The sequence below is a fragment of the Gekko japonicus genome, unplaced genomic scaffold (assembly GCF_001447785.1).
Source record: "Gekko japonicus isolate JY-2015 unplaced genomic scaffold, Gekko_japonicus_V1.1 scaffold2277, whole genome shotgun sequence".
NCBI lineage: Eukaryota > Metazoa > Chordata > Lepidosauria > Squamata > Gekkonidae > Gekko > Gekko japonicus.
Window position 1 is genome coordinate 58,626 of NW_015165312.1, and position 6,000 is coordinate 64,625.

The following is a 6,000-nucleotide window of genomic DNA, read 5'->3' on the forward strand; positions in this document are numbered from 1 at the left end:
CTGTAGGCATAAAAGCAGCCCTCGGGCTTGCCCCTGTATCTCAGTTTTCTCTGAAATCACAAGTAAAGTATGAGCTGAATCACTTCGATATGCGTCAGTCTTAGTACTTTATACTGGCAACGAGGGTGGGATCCCAGTGAGCGAGTTGGGACTCCAGCCCAGCACTGAGCACCGATCACCAAGAGGATAATGCGCCCCACATTGCTCCCCCCGCAGCCCAGCACTGCGCATCGCTCCTCTGATCATCGCTCACCGTCCCAAGTCATGGCTGCCGCTCTGGGACACCCCTGCCTCTCCACCTTCGACCCAACTCACGGGAATCCTGGGCTGAACCATTAAAGCATTTCCTTAACATCCAAGGAGAAACCGACGCCCTGAAGAAGTCATGGCTGCTGAGCACAGGTGGCATCGCAACCATCCGACTGGTCCGGAACCTCATCATGCCAAAGACTCTGGAGACGGCCACCTACGCTGAACTGCTGAAGGCCCTGATGGACCACTACGCTCCCAAGCCTTCAAAATGGGCCATGCGGATGGATCTCCAAGCCCGCACCCAGAAATCAGGGGAGTCAGCTGCCGATTTCCTGGCTGACCTCAGGCGCCTCGCTCTGGATTGTGAGTTTCCCACCTTAGAGGACTCCCTGTTGACGCAGTTTGTCTGGGGAGTCCGCGAGCCGAAGCTCCGACGGAAGCTCATTGGGCAAACGGACCTTACCCCCGAGATGGCCCTCCAAACGGCAATGGCTTTTGAGAGGTTCCAACAGGATCGACTGACAACCACCGTACACCAGGCCATCTCGACCCTGGACTCTGACATCTCCGACCCAGAAGACGTCCACCAGGTATGGCAGGCGGCCTGGCCTGACCACCACAAGGCAAGCAACACGGCTTCCTGTTCATATGGTCCAGCGCCCAACAATTCCAACGCCTTCCCGACCTGTGCCAGCTGCAGTGAGGAACACGAGCGCCAAACCTGCTGGTTCTGAGATGCAATTTGCTGGTCCTGCGGCAAGGTCGGTCATCTAGCACGTGTATGCCGTTTCAAGGGCTCTCCGCGATGGAAGACAGCACTCGTGGTCTCGTCGGACCTGAACTCACTGACCAGCCACCACCACCACCACCAGCAGGTACTGAGCTTGCCCCCAGATGCTCCCAACAAATTGCATGTGACGGTATTAATAGAGAGGTCCCCCTGAAAGATGGAGCTGGACACGGGGTCGTCCTTCTCCATAATTTCGGCAGAAACGCTTAAGAAACTCCGCCCCCAGGGGGGACCCTGCCTGGAACGGGCACCAGGCTTATCCTTACAGGACTTCCAAAGAAACCCGGTGACCATCAAGGGGTGGGGCAAGTTCAGAAAGCAGTATAAGCACTTCAGTGGACTCTTGGAACTGTTGGTGGTGGAGGGAAAACTTATAAGCCTACTGGGTGTCTCATGGTTTGGGCCCCTGGGGTTTGGGGTGACGGGGATCAATCAGGCGTGGCTCCATGATTTTAATGCAGTGTGTGGTGAATTCCCCAAGGCTTTTGATGGCACGCTACATCGGCCCCACGGTCTCCCTGGACCTTGACCCTAACGTCAGGCCCATCCGAATGAAGGCCAGGTGGCCCCCATTCACATTAAGGCCCAAAATCGAAGTGGAACTGGACCGCCTGGTGGCCCAAGGGGTTTTAGAGCCAGTGTCACACACCAAATTGGAAATCCCAATAGTCACCCTGGTCAAACCTAGTGGGGACCATCCACATCTGTGCGGATTACAAATGCCCACTGAACAAGGCATTGCAAGACCATGCCTATCTGGTACCGGTAGTCAGCCATGTGATGGCCTCCTTGGCAGGGGCACGGGCAATGTTCCCTCTAAGCTGTGGAGTCTTGTGAGCAAAAATTCTACTTTGTGAGCTACTGGCATTGAAGTTGTGAGCAAGCGATTTGGTTACTGCATAAATTAGTTTGCTCTGGAGCCATCTTTCCTGAGCTGAGAGAAAAATGTGTGAGCCAGAGGCTAAAAAACTGTGAGCTAGCTCACACGAACTCATCTTAGAGGGAACACTGGGCACGGGTCTTCGGTAAATTAGACCTGGCCCAAGCCTACCAACAGCTCCCAATGTACGAGGCTACCATGGAAGCACAAACAACTGTTACACACAAGGGGGCTTTTAGAGTTAAGTGGCTGCAATTTAGGGTGTGCATGGCTCCGGGATTATTCCAGAATCTCATGGACTGTCTCCTCAAAGGAATCCCCGGAGTCACACCTTTTTTTGATGAATCCCCGATACAGACTCCTTTGAAGAGTGACTCCGGACAGTACTCAAGTGCTTCAGGGAAGTGGGGCTGAAGGCTAAGAGGGAAAAATGTCTCCTAGGGGTCCTGCAGGTTGAGTTCTTAGGGTTTGCCGTCGATGCCCTAGGAATCCACCCGACACCCAAGAGGGTCCGGGTGATTGTAGACGCGCTGATTCCATCCTTTAAGTCAGAGCTACAGGTCTTCTTAGGCCTGAATTTTTATCATGCTTTTCTTCCACACAAAGTCGCGGTCGCTGAGCTGCTCCACAGGTTATTAGACAAAAACGCCCCATGGACATGGGGAACGAGACACGCTGCCGCCTTTAAGGCAGTGAAAGAACTCTTGGTTTCTAACGCGGTCCTAAAACACTTCGATGAAAATTTATTTATTTATTTCACTTCTACCCCACCCTCCCCGCAAGCAGGCTCAGGGCGGCTTCCAAAACTGACGAGCAGTATACATACACAATAAAATATAAATACAAGGCATCAGTTAAAACACAAACAATCCATAAATTTACCGGTTGTGTTAGCGTGTGACGCTTCCCTGGGTTGGGGCGGTCCTGGGTCATACACTGCCAGATGGGCAGGAGGTACCGATTGCTTACTATTCTCGTACTCTCTCCCCAGCAGAGCGCAATTATGCACAAATTGACAAGGAAGCGCTGGCAATAGTAGCAGGGATCCACAAATTTCATGATTACTTATATGTGCATCCCTTTTCCATACTCACAGACCACAAACCCCTGCTAGGACTCCTGGCCCTGAATTGCCAAACACCCCAGACGCTATCCCTCCGGGTCCTACGGGTCTTAGCGGGCTACCAATATACACTCCTGCACAGGTGATGGGGCACACCGATACCCTGAGTTGCCTGCCTCTGCCCACGTGTGACCCCAACCCTGCCCATCTCATCGCCATGATAGAAGACCTACCAGACTGGCCGGTGCAGATCTCCGAAGTTCACCTGACACACCGCACACGACCCCGTCCTGGACTGGGTGGGAAGGGGATGGCCCTCAGGCTCGGTGGGGCCCGAATTTACCACCTTTGCCTCCAGGAAAGGAGAACTATCCTCCCACAAAGGGTGTATATTGTGCGGTGGTTGGGTGGTGGTGCCGCAGCCCGAGAAAACGGGTGATCGAAGCTCTCCACGACACACACCCAGGGATTGTACAGATGAAAGCGCTTGCCCGGAGTTATGTCTGGTGGCCAGGCCTCAATAGCGAGATAGAGGACAAAGTACAGCGGTGCCAGAAATGCCAAGAGTCCCGCCTGGAACCACCGAAGGCGCCAATTCGGCCCTGGGAATCTTCACACAAGCCATGGGCCAGGCTGCACCTGGATTTCGTGGGGCCCTTTTAGGGACAAATCTTTTTATCTAAGTGGATGCCTACACAAAATGGCTGGAGGTAGTCCCCGTAGCGTCCACCTCATCTTAAACTACAATCCGTGCTATGTGGTGGATTTTTAGCACCCACGGGCTACTGGACACATTGGTAACCGATAACGGGATGGCAATCAAGCAAGCACGACCAGAGGGGCGATCCCTGGTGGCCGAGGAAAGAAACATCGAGCGACTGCCGTCAAAAGGGTGCGCGATGACGTCGAGTGCGGGCACAGCGGAGCTGGAAAGGACATTGCTGGGGCCGGAAGAAGGCGTGAGTCGCGCGCCCCAAAGCCAACCCGCCCGAGCGCCGAAGTGAGCACCCCGCCGGAGACTGCCGAAGAAAAGACCTGAAGAGCTGAGTCAAGAACAACACCAACCACCACAGGGGTGTCGGTAGGTAGTCCCACTCCCGTATAGAAATGTGTGGCCCTAGTTAGGGAACAATTGTGATTAGCACCTGCCTGTAAGCCGCTCAGAGACCCCCTGAAAAAGGGGGGTTCGAGCGGGATATAAAGTCAAAAGTTAAATAAATAAATAAATTTATGTCCACTGAATTCCAGGAATTTACCCAGAATTACGGCACCCGACACATACACTAGGCCCCATTCTAGCCAGCTACCAACGAACAGGCGGAGAGAATGGTCAGGACGACCAAGGGCGCGCTCCGCCACCTGGACCCTGGGAGTATAAGCTGGCAGCCTTTCTCTTTGGTCAGCGCATGACCCCACACACAACCACAGGTCGTTGCTCAGCGGAACTGCTTATGGGTCAGCACCTCACCACCCAGCTAGACCGCCCCCACCCAGACCGAACACCTGAGCACAATGGCACCACCGAAGATCAGGCAGCAGCTCGAGGATTCTCCCCGAATGACCAGGTGTACACGAGGAATTATGCCCGTGGCCCGGCCTGGATCCCCACCACAATTGTTCGGGTCACAGGACCACACTCATACGAGGTGTCCTGTGAAGACAGCCAGCTAGTAAAAAGACACATAGACCAGTTGCGATGACACCTACTTAACCCGGCTCCAGAAGAGATCGAAGGGGAAGAAACCGAAACCAAGAGGAGCGACAACGGGGCACTACCTCAGGCAACCCAAAACAAACAACAGGAAGAACTAGACAGCAACAGCCCTACCCCAGACATGGCTGCAAGCAACAAGACACCACCCCTTGAGGCCGCAACCCCAACAGCGCAGTCCGAAGCGACCTGCCCTGAGACTCGAACACAGAGTCCGGAAGTACGCCGATCTTCAAGGATTCGGCGCAAACCCAGCTACCTACGTCTGCTAGGGAAAGGTCCGAACACTGGGGTGAGACACATTCTTTCTATGTTTTTTTTTTAATTGATATATGCATCATGCAGTCAATCTTGTCTTTCTATGCATATTTATGATTGTTTCACAGTTCCGTCTTACCAGCCACTGTTGAAGATCATTGAAACGCTTGACTTATACCTGGGAGAGGCATTCGGCTGTTATTCTTTCCACAGTGGGAGTCTTCTGTTACAGTTACTTTCTGTTTGGAGGTCTATGAACACTACTTACGTATGGAATTACAGAAGAGCCTACTGTTGGTCTTGAATATGTTTCTTGTTTAAACAATGCTTAATTGTTATGAACAAATTGTTAGATCTATGTTTACATACTGTATTGGGTTGTGACCACTAACCCTTCTTTGTATTTCAATGAATATAATATATATTTTTGAACATAGTTGTGAATTGTAGTTGGTCTTCCCTTGGTGGATATTGTTTGTGGCTATATTTATACACTAAGAGTCCCCTTTGTCTTTGTCCATTCGCCAGAAGGCATGGTGCCAGGAGGTGGTGCAGTTCCTCCTGGCAGTTGCAAAGTCAATGCTTGCATGTACCACCACCAACCTGGACAGCAGCACCTTCATGTGGTGGGTTCAGCTGCAATACTGTGAATGGCCCAAATTCACCCAGTGTACTACATGGCTGAGAGGGGATCTGAACAGAGGCCTCTCTGGTTCTAGTCCAACACTGTAACTACTGGGACTGGGGAGAGGCTGTACTTGGCAGGGATTGTCACAGTAGCAGCAACCCCTGCCCGCCAACTTGGGCAGAGGGTTGGCCCACATGCATATACAATGGGCCTTGACCGCCCTCACACCTGACCACAGGGCTCGTGCACGATGCAGACCTTTGCATCATGACTGACATTTTTACTAATATTAAAGGAAAGGAAATATGTAGGCCACTTCTGGCATTACTGTCTAAAGGTACAGGTAAGTTACTTTTATAACAAAAGCAATGGCAACAGGTTTACAGTTCAAAGTATTTGATTGCTTTAATAACACGGG